A 17,074-nucleotide genomic window follows, 5' to 3' on the forward strand; every position below is an offset into this window, starting at 1 on the left:
AGTGGTGGTGTCCTTGAACACTGGCAGATCCTGCCACTCCCCTCCACTCTCTGCACTGCCCCTCTGCTACCTTGACTTTCCCCACCAGGGCATCTTTCCAGCCCCCACCCCCCACTCCTTTCTGCAGAACCAAGAAATCCTTTCTGCATTACCACACTTCTACTTCAGCAGTTATGACCCTCCTATCCTCACCTGGGCTGAAAGCAATGCCACTGTAGTGGGAGAGGGCCGGGCCAACTGTGACAGAATTGGTCTCTGGTTTCTAGTCAGTGTCCAGTGTTCTCTGAGGGCGGTCATCAAAGGACACTGTGACCCAGGACGAGAAGGTGACAGTTGGACGGATTTTGGAGGTTCTCTATCTGTTGCCCTAAGTTTGGCAAGGGCCTTCTAGAGAGTTCTATTTTTAAAAAATAAAGCCCTAAAGAGTTCTATTTTTTAAAATTTACTCAATGATCTCACTCACTTCCTCTTTTTTTCTCCCCTCAGTCATTTGCGCTTGGACCTGGCCTCTTAATTAAGACTTCAAAGGGGTGGGGTGGGGGGAAGAGTCCTGACAGGAGGCCTCTAGGATTAGGAGAGGGGAGATTTTGAAGGTTCCTGGGCTATGAAAAGAGACTATGGTCCCAAACAGGCCGAGTACCTTTCTTTTCCTATCCCACTCTGTCAGTCTTGTGTGGGTGGATTTTCATTCCAGAGCACAGAATGGTTTGAATGGTTTTTATCCAGCCAAGAAACCTCTCTCCCCACTTGGCCTCTGTGGCCAGAGAAGTTTGGCCAGCATCCAAAAAATGAGACAGCTTCATTTCAAGCCCAGAGGCATTTCACTGGCTGGGGTGTAACTCCGGAATGAACTTCTTGTGCCCTGGTGGGTTCCAGCAAATCCAGGTCCTCCTCCTAGACTTCCTGGCACTTTTGAATTAGAAATGCGTCAGCTTCTGTGAAGTTCATGACTTCACCAGTAGAGGGCAGGATGGAGCTCGGCCTCTGCCGGCTGCCTCCTGGAGGAATCTGGGCGATACACCCTTGTGCACCCAAGGAGAGCAAGGGAGCGTGGAATAAGTATGCAGGAGTGGAAGGCTGTGACCGTCCAAAGCCAAGGAGGTTGTTTGTGGATTATCAGCTGCTTTTGCACCGTTCCTCCAGTCTATGCTTTCACTGGATGGTGGTGGCTTTGCCAGAGAGAGGCAGCTACAAAATCTGCTACTGGTGTGGCAGATCCTCTGCCCTGATGGATGCAATTTGATTCCTTAGAGTTCCCCTTCCGGGATCTTGTCCAGAAACTTAAATTACTTGCTCTTTTTTCTTGGTCTTCAGGGCTGTCCCTCACTGCCAGTGTGGGAGGACAACTGTTTTTGTCACAGCCTCTCCCTTCCCAGGGATGTTGCTCTCCCCCCCTGGGTCTCTCTCAAGCTCTGTGCTGATAAAGCAGGTTGGTGTCAGCACGCCACTCTGGGGAGCCCTCAACTCTTTCCTTTCACATCTTTTCCCAGCTCTTCTATTTCCTCCAGCTGAATTTCTTTTGTTGTGGTGGTTGTTGTTATTACTATTGCAATCACTGCTTATTTCTTCTTTCCTGGGAACTGCTCTTGTCTATTTCATAGAAACTGAAAATTCAGGCAAGGCGGGGTGGTGGATGCCTGAAATTCCATTGGCTTGGGAGCCTAAGACAGGAGGATTGAGAGTTCAAAGTCAACCTCAGCAAAGGCGAGGCACTAAGCAACTCAGGGAGACCCTGTCTCTAATTAAAATACAAAATACGGCTGGGGATGTGGATCAGTGGTCGAGTGGCCCTGAGTACAATCCCTAGTACCTCGCTCCCCCAAAAAAGAAGGAAAAAAAGTGAAAATTCATTGAAAGTGAGAATTTTACAATCCAAAATAAAATGATAACCTGTGTATAATTCTGAAGGCAGCTTCTTTCCAGAGTACAAAATAATAACAATCCAAACTCGAATCTAAATCCAATGACCCAAAAGCCATTTCTGGGTGACTCTCTTGAATTATATTTTATTCAGATAACTAAGCTTTAAATTCAAATGTGTAAAAAGTATTAACCTTTTTTTTAACTTTTAAAAATGATTTTAAATTCTATCTCTAGTTTCTTTTTTCAGTACTAGGGATTGAACCCAGGAGTGCTGTGTCACTGAGATACATCTCCATCCTTGTTTAATTTTTCTTTTTGGTACTGGGGGATTGAACACTGGGGTGCTTTACCACTGAGCCACATCTTCAGCCCTTTTTAGTTTTTATTTTGAGAGAGGGTCTCATTAAGTTGTTAAGGGTCTTGTAAATTGCTGAGGCTTGCTTTGAACCTACAATCCTCCTGCCTCAGCCTCCCAAGCTGCCTGGATTATAGGCATGGGCTACTGTGCCCAGCCTTTTCAAAATTTTGAAATTGGGCTGGGGATGTGGCTCAAGTGATAGCGAGCCCGCCTGGCATGCGTGCGGCCCGGGTTCGATCCTCAGCACCACATACAAAGATGTTGTGTCTGCCGAAAACTAAATAAATATTAAAATTTTCTCTCTCTCTCTCTCTCTCTCTCTCTCTCTCTCTCTCTCTCTCTCAAAAAAAATCCTCCTGCCTCTGTATCCCAAAATACTGGGCTTACAGGTGTGTGCCACCGTTTCCAGCCAATCTTCATTCTTTATATCCCTTCCCCCACCACCAATTAAGGAAATGAAGCAAAAACAAATCAATAAACCAGACATAAACTTCTCACTGTAATTTAAAAATCAGTCAAATTGGAGTTTTCTCACTTAACCCCTCATCTGGGTTGATTTCATGTTCTGGGGGAATTTGTGTACAGTTAAGACAGGAAGTGGGAAACCTGCTCCTCAGGAATCATGTCACCCACATTGGCCCTTATTATGCTGTTCATATTCCATTAGGGTACAGACCACAAGTCCAAATGTGACATTTTCTAGAACCCCAGACATGTCTCTCAGTTAATGGTTTCATTACACAAAGCTGTGGCAAATTCAACTCTCTGCTCTCTTGCTTTGAGGCTACTGTAGACTTGGTGAGATTGTTTTAAGCCTCTAAATATAAGCTCTTTGAGGATAGAAGTCCTCTCTGTCTTGTTCATCACTGTTCTCTGAGTTCATAAAACAATACCCAAACATGGTAGGTGTTTAGCAAATATTTAATGTCTGATGCGTTCTTCCCTCATCACTCGACACAGCCATTTCTCTTCTACTTCTGTGCGGTGGTGGAAGGGAAAGAATTTCTCTTCATCTTTTCCATACCCAGAGTTCTAATTCCTCAGAACTTGTCCAGAGGTGCCTCTCTCCCACCTGGACCCCTGAAATCCTCTAGTTAAGTACTTGGAGCTGATCTGTCCTGGGATTTCACTATTGGACAGTGTGACCCCCGGATCATCACTTCCATGAGGATCCTTTCCCTCCTTTGTGGGATACAGGGGTGGACATGATGATCTCTGTGGATTATCCTGGTTCTGACCATCAGAGTCTAAAAATTCTGCTGGCTCTTTGACTAATCTTTCCCTTAATCTTCAGCCTGAAAGGCTACAGTCATGTCTGGGTCCTTGAAGGGGAATTTCTTGGTAGGGTGCAATTAAAGATGTGGTAGAATCAGAACTCAGAAATGGGGTCTCGAAGTGCCTCTTCCTGCCCTTCCCTTCTGACACCTCTTTTCTAGTCCCCTACTCCCCACACCTTCTTTCCAGGGTGTAAGTGTCCCTGAGCATCCTCTGCACTCCTCCTGGATCTCCAGCTAACATCCCGTCTCTTTGCAGAGACATCCAAAGTGCGGCTGGTGGGGGGTCCCCACCGCTGCGAAGGGAGAGTGGAGGTAGAACGGAACGGCCAGTGGGGCACCGTGTGTGATGATGGCTGGGACCTGAATTATGTGGCTGTGGTGTGCCGGGAGCTGGGCTGTGGAGCAGCCAAGAAAACCCCCAGTGGTCGTTTATATGGGCCATACACAGAAAAAGGGCAAGAAATCCTCATTCAATGGGTCAGGTGCAGTGGAATGGAAGACAGCCTGACTCAATGTGACCAAGATGAAGATGTTTACAGATGCTCACACGAGGAGGATGCCGGGGCAATTTGCCAGATTAAGTAGGGCAAGGCTCCAGGGCCCTCTTCCCGCTGCCCATACCCCGCCCTGGCCACTCTTGTTGGATTTTATTCCCTGTCATGGACTTCCACACAGCAATAACTGCCTCCCTGTCCTCTCGTCTCACCCACACTTCCTTAACCATCAACTCTGGAGATAGATCATCCTCACTTAGAATGTTACTATTACTTGGTTGTATTAGTGCCTTTTTTTATTTTTAAGTTTAAATAGGAATGAGAAGGTATTTCTCTTATTTTTAGAAATGAAAAAAATATGCACAGATCCTGCAACCATTAAATCCTTGTTGACTGGTGTATCTTATATCTGGGGCTGGGCCTGAGGTCGTGGGTGAAGAAATGAGCCCCCAAGATGTAATCTGTGCTTTTTTGATAGTTCTAGTTCTCAAGAAGTCTACCTCCAGTCAGGTAGACAGGGCATGCTCAGAGGAAAGCAACACAATCTTAGAGAGATGATAGACTGATAGACACATTCATGGATCTGTATTCCTTTATTTCCATACACAGAGAGAGCAAATATTTGCTTTCTATGTACTTTTAATATTTTCTGTGTCTCTGTGTATCTTTTCTCCTCCTGTGATTTATGAGAGGCAAGTCTATGTCTCCTCCTTCTTTGTCTCCCCACAGAATTTATCAGAGAAACAATCACTTTTTGCCTTAATACAATAAGTTAGAAAGACTGAGGATTGGTGAGGGTTGGAAGCACTAATCTGGAATACTTGGTTAATGTCAACATTGAACCCAAATGTTTTTTACTGGGCTGAGGCTGGGGCTCAGGGGTGGAGCACTTGTCTCGAATGTGAGGCACTGGGGTGAATCATCAGCACCACATAAAATGAATAAAAAAAATAAAGAACATGCCACCTTCCTACTTAAAAAACAAAGATTTTTTTTAACCTTTTATGTGTATATGCTTATGTATCTAATTACCTGTATAATGTATGTATATACACACATATATGCAGATACATGATACATATACATTTATATATAAATAGATAATACATATATTTAATATACAAACAACATATATAATATAGTTATAATGACATAGAATACACACATTATATACATTATATATTATTATAATTCCATATTATATAAAATGATCAATATTTATTATATATTAATTATGACATAAATGGATTATATCATGTGTAGTAATTATGTAATATGCATATTTTATTTATAATGTCTGATATAATATTTAATGTAAATTCATTATTTATACATAGATATATGTATAATAATGTATTAAAATATTTTGTGTGTAATTATAATAATATATGATACATTGTAATTATGTATTAAAATATATACTATATTTATTATATATAAAAAAAACTGTGGATGTAGCTCAGTGGTAGAGTGCCCCTGGGTTCAATGCCCAATACCAAAATACATATGCTATATTTTAATATATAATACATAATGAATTTATAACATGTAAAAACATTTATATTTATAATATATTATAATTATAAATATACTAATATATTATTATTTATGTAACATCATTATAATAATATAAATTTTACATATAATATAATTATACTATACATATAATATGATATAAATGTTTCATTCATATATATATATATTTATTTTGCCTCTGCCTCTTGTGAAGAGCAGTGAGGAGTTGAACGGGAAAACAATTTGAAAGAGTAAAATCCCACGATAATGACTCGCCCTGGGGTGAGCATGTGCTTCCTTGATCCGCTCCCTCACTTCTCCATGAGCATCTCTTGGTCAGTGTCTCGCACTCCAGTGCACAGGGTACTGAACACCAGAAACAGGCCCTGGGCAGTGAGCCCCCTTTTCTGAGATGACCATGTGCTTGCAGGGAGTAGACCCTTCCTGTTTTTGCTCCACAGACCCAGATTTGTCTCCAGTCCCAGAAAGTGTGCAGCTGGTCAATGGCCCTGGGCCTTGCAAGGGGCGAGTGGAGGTGCAGTATGAGGGCCAGTGGAGCACCGTGTGCAAAACGGGCTGGGACCTCCGGGCTGCGAAGTTGGTGTGCCGGCAACTGGGGTGCGGCAGGGCCCTGCAGACCCATAGCCACTGTAAGAAGGCTGCCCAGGGCCAAGGACCCATCTGGGAGACGGAGACATTCTGCTCGGGAAGAGAAGCAGCCCTTCAGGATTGCCCCTCTGGGCCTTGGGAGAAGCACAATTGCACCCATGATGAGGACTCGAGGACTCATGGGTGGAATGTGAAGGTAATGGAAGGTGATGCTCCTACATCCAGAGACCAAGATCATGGGTGAGGTTAAATGGAATTCTATTCAGCATTATTCACGAGAACTACTCCTGCACCAGAGGATCACCGCCAACCTACTGTGCTGACTGTCAATTCTCTTCTTTTAAAATGGCAATTACTATAACTGCCTTTCAGTGCTGGGCACGGTGGTGCACACCTGGAATCCCATCTACCTGAAAGGTGGAGGCAGGAGGATCCCAAGTTCAAGGCCAGCCTGGGCAAAACCCTGTCTCAAAATAAAAAGTAAAAAGGACTCCGAATGTAGCTCCATTGTAGAGCACTACTGGGTTCAATCCCCAATACAACCCCCCCCCCCAAAAAAAAAAAGAAAGTTTGTTGTTTTTTTTTTAAATAACTTTTTTGAATGTGAAATGCTTAAAATGTTTTAAGTGATATTATGTGCTATATTAATATGAACTGTTATCATACTGAATTCCATATGATAGAGCACAGCACATTACTCTGTATCTGTTCTTCAATTTTTAAAAACTACCAGAAAGCCATTCATAAATATTAGATTTATAAAATAGGTGGAGGAAGCAAAAAGATCCTAGCTGAAGGAACATACCTGGCCACAGGGGTTGAAAGTTGATGGAGCGGTGGAGAGCAACTGCAGTCACAGAAACACATGAAGGGTTTCTGATGTGCTGATGGGATTTGGTTGGGGAGGACGCAGATGATTTTTTTTTTTTAATATTTAACTTTTAGTTGTAGCTGAACATAACACCTTTATTTTATTTATTTATTTTTATGTGATGCCGAGGGTCCAACCCAGGGCCTTGCACGTGCTAGGAGAATGCTTTACCACAGAGCCAGGACCCCAACCCATGATCTTATTTTTTTCTCTTTTCCCTTTTTCTCTCCAATCTCCAACTTCCTCTTCCACCCTGCAGATGCCTTTGACCTGAGGTTGGTAGGAAGAGATAATCAGTGCTCTGGGAGACTGGAAGTGCTGCACAAGGGCGTGTGGGGCTCTGTCTGTGACGACGGCTGGAGAGAAAAGGAGGACCGAGTGGTGTGCAAGCAACTGGGCTCTGGGGAACCCCTCACTCTACCCTTCAAAGCCCGGAAAACCTACGGCCCTGGAATTGGCCACATCTGGCTGGATGACGTTCGTTGTTCAGGGCAGGAGGAGTCCCTGGAGCAGTGCAAGCACAGGTTTTGGGGGTATCATGACTGTACCCATAAAAAAGATGTGGCTGTGATCTGCTCAGGTAAGTCCTGTAGGGCTGCTGTGGAGGACAATGCAGGAAGAAGGGTTGATGGGGTGAAGTCTGGGGACAAGGGTGACTCTGCCTGTGCCACAGAGCTACTAATAGTTCTTCATTACCCTGTGACTATTTCTGGGGATAGGACTGAGGCTTTCTGATATGTTTTTTGTTGTTGTTGTTTTGATTTTGGTTTTTATTTTTTTTCCTAGAGGAATCGGGCTGGGATATAATAAAAAATACAGTTTGAATGTGTCTTGAAAATTATTGGATGAACATCTTTATATTAAGTGTGAACAAAAGTGTGAAAGGATATAAGCCACTTTTCAAAATCATCAAAATTGTTTTCAAATCGTATAGCAGAACCAAAAAGACCCAGCTTTCCTCTCAATTCAGGGTTAGTTCTCTTCAGTCCTCAAAGGCTAAGTCTGAAGCATGGCAGATGCTCCTACCTCTTCTTTTTATTGTTACTCCCCAGATTTTATTTCCAGTGGCAGTGAGGCTATGGGCAAGGGCACTTTGAGGATGTTCTTGGGAGTCTTTCTTTTAATTTTTTAAAATATTTTTATTTTCTAGTTGTAGTTGGACACAATACTTTTATTTTGCTTATTTATTTTTATGTGGTGCTGAGAATCGAACCCAGGGTCTCAAACATGCGAGGCCAGCACTCTACCACTGACCCATAACCCCAGTCCCTCCTTGGGAGTCTTATTGGAGAGAATAAGATCTGAAATAGACCCCTATAGGGAGTATGCAGGAAGAAGCCCTGTAGTGTAGCCTCTGGGTCTCTGGGTGGCTGACTCAAGAGAGTCACAAGCTGAATTAGAGAGGGGACCCACCGTGCTGGTCTCTTTGGCTTAGCTATAAAGCTGCAGCTAGGGAAGAGCTGATATTTAACCAAGAAATACGGGGAACAGTTAATGCCTAGGAAAGGACAGATTTAGTGGCAATAGGCCAATGCTTACATCTGCTGCTGCTACTTTGAAATTGTTAAATTTTATGCAGTCACTAAACTACTTTGAACTTCAGGGTTTTCATCGGTAAAATAGACACTGTCCCTCAAAGACTTTTGTGTAAGACATGAACACAGTTAGCCCTCTGTTTCCGTGGCTTCTGCATCTGTCGCTTCAACCAATCGTGAATTGAAAAAATGCATATTTGATGTGTCACCAACTTTATTTCTGGTACATTTTGCCTATTTATTCCATATTGATATTCTTTCAAAATAGAATAAAGGATTCAATTACTCTACTGAAAAAAGAAATCACATCAGTCCTGAACATGTACAGGATTTTCTTATCATTAACAGTTATTTATGTGGCATTTACATTGTGGTAGGTATTATAAGTGACTTAGAGATGAGTTAGAATATTTGGGAGGATGTGCTTCAGTTCGATGAAAATTTTTACAATGTCATTTTACCTACGGGTTTAGAGCATCTTTTTTTTTTTTTTTTTTTTTTTTTTGTGCTGTCCTTGAGGGTCCTAGCACCAATTTTCTGTGGATACAGAGGAACAACTGTACAGTTTGTGCCTCACATGGGAACTGGTTCAATTGGCCCCTGGGTCACTACACCAGATTCTGACCCAGGTGACATCCACCGGTATGGGATACCCATGTAGCTGAGCTCTTTCCTGTTCTGAGCACCAGTCTCCTTCCTTAGCCAATTTAGCTTGAATGGAATAATTCAAGACCTCTCCCCGCTCCTTACTACATGTTCCTCTTCTCTTTACAGGACAGTATCCGGGCCTTGATGCTTGACCTGGCTCCCACTGGCCCCAGGTGCCCCTGCTTGTTCCCCAGGCCCCTGATTATCCTGGTGGTCACACTGGACCTCAGTCTCTCGGGAGTCTGAGTGCTGTGGAGACACCTTGTTCTTGGGGTCAAGCATGCTCCCCGCCACCTGTCCTGAGATATAGTTGTTGATTTCCCTGCTGGGAAAGATGACCTTCTCTTGGCATCGCTTCTGACCTTGCCTGCCCCTTCCTCACCTGCCTGGAATCCTCAGGCTGGCCGCTCTGACCAAAAGCACAGGCCTTGCTAAGGCAAGATCTTCATCTGCTCATTACAGGAATGAAAAAGACAGAGGGAACATTTTAAAGGAAGCGTGTGGAGAAAAATCTTTGGAACTGGGGTGGGGGATGAGACAGAGGCTTTTTGAAATCTTCTTCTCAAATTTCAGCTGATCATAACAGTGAGCCCACACTTCTCTGCCCGTCCTCGAAGAGGGCAGTTTGCCATTTCAAGAGGGTAGCACAGTGGCCATCTGTAGTCCTGAACCTTTTCATAACATCAGAGAAAGATATTTCACCTTCTGATGGTTCCCAGGAAATACTTCTGTCGTCTACCCCAGGACAACCTGCCAACATAGTTGTCGTTTAACCAAAGGAATCCCAGAAATGCATCCAAAGAAAACTTTGATTGATTTCTGGAAAAAGGTCAGGAGAGAGGTGGACAGAAGATGGGGAGAGCTACAGTTGTGTCATATACAAATCAGAAAGTACCATTTTCATCTTATTAATGGAGACCTGTAAACCTAAGGTACAGAATGACACTAAGGAGACAATCAAGGTTTAACTGTAAAAATCAGCCACTCTAGACTCAGAGGCTAAGTCCAAACTTACGCTATGCTGAGGATTACACTGCATAATAAATCAGATCTTGCAATCTCGACAGTTGCTGTTTTGTGTGATGTGCTCTTTCCGCCAACAGGGAAGCAGGGATTGTGGTGGGACAGGTCACTCAGAACACACACCAAGTCTCAGTTTTGTACCAAATTGAAGAGTCTTTATTTAGCTGGCCAGTCAGTGACTGCCCCCCACAGGACCCATAACTATCTCTGCAAGGAACAGCCTGAGCCTGAGCATTTAGGATATCTAAAGACAAAAACCATATCTGGGTTGACACAGCTGCAAGCAAGCAGGCACAGAAACTGAATTGGGCAATTAGCGAGACAATGCAGTGGGCACCTTGGTATTTCCCACGGGACTTTCCAGGTTGGCACAGCAGCAAGCAAGCAGAAGGGAAGTGGGTCAAAATGACCCTAGTTCAGTACACGTTAGAGAATGGTTATTAATGTCTACACAATCAATCTCTGACAAGGTAAATTGCCCAAGAAAAATGGAAACCAAAGAGAACAATTTCACATTATATAAGAATTGCTCATTTGTGTTGCCAAGTATGTTGTGCTAGATAACTATTAATGGGCACAGAGGTGGGGCTTTCCTAATGGAGAAGTATTTCTTACATGCAGTCTGTTTGGTCATTGCCTGTATAGCCTGGCCCATAACAGGTATGTCTTTTATTTTACACAGGATTAGGTAAAAGAGAACCTGCCTGTAAATGCAACCACATGTGTAACATAGCTATCTCCTCTAGGTGGGGAACTTTCTTCCTATTTCCTACTCTAGTTTAAAACTAAAAGTCAGTTCTGCCACTCTTACACTTTTTTATGAAAAAAAATTCATTTTGATTAATGTGTATTACTTGTACTTATTTATGGTCTTCAGTGTGAAATTTCAATACATGCATGCAACATGCACTGATCAAATCTAACCAACTACTAACAGAGGGTGCTAGAGTCTTCCATATTGGTTTAATGATACTGGAGAGTGTTTCCACCTCCCAACTAGCTATTCCACTGTAGCTCAAATAGTTAAATGAATGGGAAAATAGGTAGAGAAACATTGTTTTTTAAAAGAGAAATAAGTCTTAACAGACATTATGGGATCTATCCTGTTTCCTCAAACATACTTTGCCTTTAAACGATCAGCTCTCACAAGTCTTCCTGATTTTCCCTAAGGACTAAGATTCTGTACCTCTAATACATGGGCAAGCTAAACTGCCTTGATTGAGTCATTTTGTTATGCCAGATTTGTGGGACCCCAATAGACCTCCAGGAGCCAAATCCGATGCAATCACACGAGTCTTCATTGCAAGCTCCAGCCTGGACACACAACCATTCCCAACACAGCAGTCCCAGGGAGTGAGTCCCGATCCTTTGTTTAGTGAAATTTTATAGGTTTTGGGGGGGATACTCTATGCGTCATAACATCACACAGCATATCATTCCATACCAAAGGAAAATCAAACAACAACTCTTAACACTGATTAGCACATTCAATGGTGGGAACAAGTTGGGTAGGGGTGATAGGTTAGTACAAGAGGGGGATTCATTTGAACAGATTGGTTTAGGCCACAAGGGGTGTACATGCTAAACTACATGGTTTCCCAACATGTTATCAACCACCATAGACTACTGGGGGGTCATCTGGCATCCCAGGTATTTTCCCTGTCTCATGCTGATTGGTGGCTGCTAGGGGGTTGCTATGGGCCCTTACCTAGCCTGACTGAGTCAGGGACACCTGGTGCCTCAGATCTCTCCTGTTATTTACAGACAAACAACTCAGCAGGGTGGGTATGTGCTTAGGAGTGCTCTGTGGGTCTTTCCAAGGACAAGGGTCACGCCCCCTTCCTTAGACAGGCCTTGAGGTAGAAGCTGCTGTTATTTATTTATTTTTTAAAATGGAGTCACATCAGTTTCTCAATTAAAAAGTCCCTTTATGCTTAATAGAGCAGAATAGGGTTAGAATTTCACAAAAATAACTTTGGTTTCTTCCTAATTTCTACAATAAAATTTGTTTTGTAGAATTCCAACCCAGTAAGACTACTCCTGGGAGCCAACCTTAAAAATGCTTGTGCCAGAGACCGAATGTTTTAGCTAATTCCCCCCCCCACACACACACACACTGTTATGACCAAAAGACCTGACAAGAACAATTTTAAAGGAGGGGAAGTTTATTTGGGGCTCACGGTTTCAGAGGTCTCAGTCCACAGATGGCCAACTCCATTTCTCAGGGTCCAAGAGGAGGCAGAACATCATGGTGGAAGGGTGTGGTGGAGGAAAGCCACAGGGAACATGGGAGAGAGAGAGAGAGAGAGAGAGAGAGAGAGAGAGAGAGAGAGAGAGAAGAAGAAGAAGAAGAAGAAGAAGAAGGAGGAGGAGGAGGAGGAGGAGGAGGAGGAGGAGGAGGAGGAGGAGACACTCCTCTTATCATGCACAAAATATATACCCAAAAGTAATCCTGATGACCCACCTCCTCCAGCCACACCCTCGCTGCTTACAGTTATCACCCAGTTAATCCCTATCAGGGATCACTGCACTGACCAGGTTCAAACTCTCATAACCCAATCATTTCACCTATAAACTTTCTTGCAATGTCTCACCCAGAGCTTCTGGGGCCACCTCATATCTAAACAACAACACAGAGCGATTCCCACACTGAAAGCAAGATCTGGTGGAAGTCTGACAGAGTGTTAGAAAGTCTAATAAGAATTTATCATCCTTGGCAGAGGCTTCCCTTCACCATGAACTCTCTCCCTGCCTGCTGACTGACTGGAGAAAATCCCAGGTACACATGAGAGAGGCTGAGTCCAACTGTGGAAGAGCCTGATTTCTGAATGGGAGGGTAGAACAGAGTCTCTCACCCAAACTCAGCCAACTGCAACACTAATAGAAAACAGATGTGGTTTGTATTAGAGCACTCAGAGATCAGGATGGTATATTTCCAGCACATGTAGCAGGACAAACACAGGAAGATTGTTTGAAGAAATCAATTGCACTGCTTCAAGGCTCACTAAAGTCTTTCTGGTTATCATTTGGCTTTCTTAAAAACCTCTAAACATATTTTCTGTGCTAATCAGGAAATGTGAGATTGTTCCTAATTATATTTTCACTACTAATTAGCTATATTTTTGATGCTTACTTTTAATAGTCTCCTAAGCCTTTTTTCCACTAAAAACTATCCCAACTATGTCCATGGAGAGAGCTTCACAAATATTTTTAAACAACACAGTCCTTCCTCCCGATGACAGTTATTTGGAACATCTGTCCCAAGCTGGATCAATTAGTCCTTTCCAGGATTTGGGAACTGTGACCAAAAGTAGATTAGTTTCTCCAAGTAGCTGATTGTCTAGTCAGTCAGCCTAGGACCTGGAGGAGGCACATACCACACGGATCAGAGAACCAGAGAAAGCCCTTTCACAGAGATAGATAATAATAAAATGTGTACAGGGAGCAGCATACATTAGAGACACAGACATCCTGGACAGCATTTTCCACTTCTTTTCTTTTCCTGGGCTCCGACAGCATTCCTGGCATTAGGCTCTGTGACAGACTGCTGGGAGTTCATAATAATTTTTAAAATGTTTTGGTTGAGTTCATCTTATTTTGGTTTTTGTGCTTCCAACCAAAAGAACCAAAGACAGTTTTCTTATTTTAAAGTTAATAAAGAGATGATTCATTCATCTTTTACAAGGTTGATTGTATCAGCTCAATTATTAATAATAAATAAATTTCCTTTGCATTCATGAAATCATATTTATGGAACTGAAAACATAGGAAACAGCCTACGCCTGAGGTACCACTTAGAGATACTGCTCTTGAGTGCCCCTGGCTGGATGAATGTCCAATCTATCTGTTCTCCATAAGTGGAATTTAAAGCTCATCACCTCCATATTAAAAAATAGATTAATTAGAGATCCAATGAATGTGGAGTATAGAAAATAGACAACTCAGAAGTGACATGTTTTCTGTGTATTTTATGTTGAAAAGGCTCTCTCTTTTTTTTAGTGAGAGAGAGAGAGAGAGAGAGAGAGAGAGAGAGAATTTTTAATATCTTTTATTCAGTTTTCAGTGGACACAACATCTTTTTATTCTATTTTTATGTGGTGCTGAGGATAGAACCTAGAGCTCTGCTCATGCCAGGCAAGCACGTTACCGCTTTAGCCACATCCCCAGCTCCAATAAGGCTCTCTTAAATTTTACTATCTGGTGAAATTTTAATCATTTTTGATGATTAGAAGTTGTAGTACTCTAAATCAGGTAATTAGAACTTGTTGTAATTTAAATCAGGTTACAAAACCTTGCTTAAATCCCTTTGAGAGCTTCCCATTTGTGCATAAGTTAAATGGAAATGTCTCATTCTGGCTTAAGGGGCTTGGCATGACCTGGCCCCAACCTACTCTCCCAATCTTATCTCATACAAGCATGCCTTATTTTACTTTATTTTTTTCTTTTTTTTTAATTGTTGGTTGTTCAAAACATTACATAGTTCTTGATATATCATATTTCACACTGATTCAAGTGGATTATGAACTCCCATTTTTACCCCATATACAGATTGCAGAATCACATCAGTTACACTTATATTGATTTATATATTGCCATACTAGTGTCTGTTGTATTCTGCTGCCTTTCCTATCCTTTACTATCCCCCCTCCCCTCCCCTCCCCTCCTCTTATTTTGCTTTATTTACTTGCTTTGCTTTACTGTGTTTCCCAGATATTGTTTTATTTATTTCTTTTCACAGATTGAAGATTTGTGGCAACTCTGCATTAAACAAGTCCATTGTTGCCATTTTCCCAACAGCTCAGATGATTGTTAGCATTTTGTGGCAATAAAGCATATTTTATTAAGGCACATCCATTGCTTTTCAGACATACTTTATATTGCATACTTAATAGACTACAGTATAGTGGGGACATAATTTTTATATGTATTGGGAAACCAAAAAATTCACTACTCAATTTATTATATATATATATATATATATATATATATATATATTATTATTATTATTATTATTATTACTGTGATCTGAAACTCCAATTCTCAATGTCTCCAAACTATGTCTTTCCTATCAGCTCATTCCAACCACATGGGTTTTCTATCCCTTCCTAAGACACATCAAACTTACTGACCTGTGGTAAATCTTCCAGAAGAACAGGTTTTGGGCAGAGCAACTATCAGAAGCTCTATTTGAACATATTGAGTCTGATACATACTGAATCTCCATGTGAAGAGATTCATTAAAAGTTTAGGGGAAGCTGGGCACTGTGGTGCACACTTATGATCCCAGTGTCTTGGGAGGCTGAGACAGGAGGATCATGAGTTCAATGGCAAGGTGCTAAGCAACTTAGTAAGACCCTGTCTCTAACAAAAAATACACAAAAAAAATAGGGCTGAGATGTGACTCAGTGGTCCAGCACCCATGAGTTCAATCCCTGGTATCAAAAAACAAAACAAAACAAAAAAGTTCAGGATAGAGGTTCGGCCTTGCAGATATGATCTGGGAAATTTTTGTATTTCAGAGCTTGTGAGGATAAATGCTTTGAATACTCTTTCTCTTTTTGTATGAATATGTATTTGTGTATAGGTGTGCGTGCCATAAAGGGAGGAAAATAAAGATATTTGACATATACACAATATCTCTGCTTTTTTCCCCATTTTTATTCCTTTATCCTATAACACAAAATGTATTACTTATTATGACAATATTTAAGTATAGTTGAATTAGCATGAAAGTAAACTGTGGGATAGAAAGAAGTTTTAACTCAAGGATTTTTACCTCCTCTTTAGAATTAGAGGCTAGAGTGTTTTCGGTTTTTTTGCAAGATAATTTTATCACGTTAGGTGGAATGAGGGCCTCGTTATTGTTTTTATTTAGAGATTAAGTGAGGTTTAAGGAGATGGTTGCCAAGTTGGCGAGGGGACTTGTAGTGGTTAATTTTACATGTTGACTTGCTGAGTCGTGAGGTGTTCCGCTGTTTGATTAAACATTATTTCTGGATGTGTCTGTGGGAATATTTTTGGATGGGATTAATATATCAACTGGAAGTCTCCATAAAGCAAATTGGGTTTCTTAAAGAAATCTCTTTAAGACTTCACAAATTGGTAAAGCCCTTCCCTAAACTCATGTTTTCAAAGATGTTTCTCCTGTCTCATCAGATAATCAGGGATTACTGTTGATATTTTCTTTCCTGTATTTTGACCTTGCCAGGGCTAATCTTCTGTGACTCTAGGATGAATTCACCATTCATGTACTAAGTCTCCTTGAAAATTTTCTTCCTGAGGTATATAGAGACAAATTCCTACCTTTTATGGAAATATGAGGAGCAGAAAATATGTACCCCTAATAGTACAGAGCAGAGAGTTTAAAAGACTAGTATTATTTTGAAAATAAAATCAAAGATATAGTGTATGTTAATGCTCAGCTACAAATGCAAAGTGCAATTTTGGTAAGTTTTTTTTGGGGGGGCAGGGAGGTGGGTACTGGGAATTGGACTCAGGAGCACTCCACCACTCATCCCCAGTCCTGTTTTGTATTTTATTTAGAGACAGAGTGTCACTGAGTTGCTTAGTACCTTGCCATTGTTGAGGCTGGTTTTGAACTTGCAATCCTCCTGTCTCAGCCTTGGAAGCCACTGGAATTACAGGCGTGCACCACTGCACCCAGCCGATTTTGGTAACTTTTTCTGTGATAATAAACCTCACCAATATCTCATGACTTACAATGTAAATTTTTGTTGTTTTGCTCAGGCAAATTAAGTGCTGCAAATCATCTGAAGTTTTGCTGGACTCAGCTGGCCTAAGTTGGATTTGGCTCTACAATGTGGGCTCTGTTTAACTTTTTTCCAACTATTTTATTGTTCTGGGGTCTGGATTGAAGCAGC

At 41.7% G+C, this 17,074-nt stretch overlaps 1 pseudogene; it reads left to right on the forward strand.

Moving 5' to 3' along the window:
- LOC143389035 (CD5 antigen-like) overlaps positions 1-9,322 on the forward strand; it is a 35,040-nt pseudogene extending 25,718 nt beyond the window's left edge.
- Positions 9,323-17,074: the final 7,752 nt, after the last annotated feature.

Source organism: Callospermophilus lateralis, unplaced genomic scaffold (assembly GCF_048772815.1).
Source record: "Callospermophilus lateralis isolate mCalLat2 unplaced genomic scaffold, mCalLat2.hap1 Scaffold_43, whole genome shotgun sequence".
NCBI lineage: Eukaryota > Metazoa > Chordata > Mammalia > Rodentia > Sciuridae > Callospermophilus > Callospermophilus lateralis.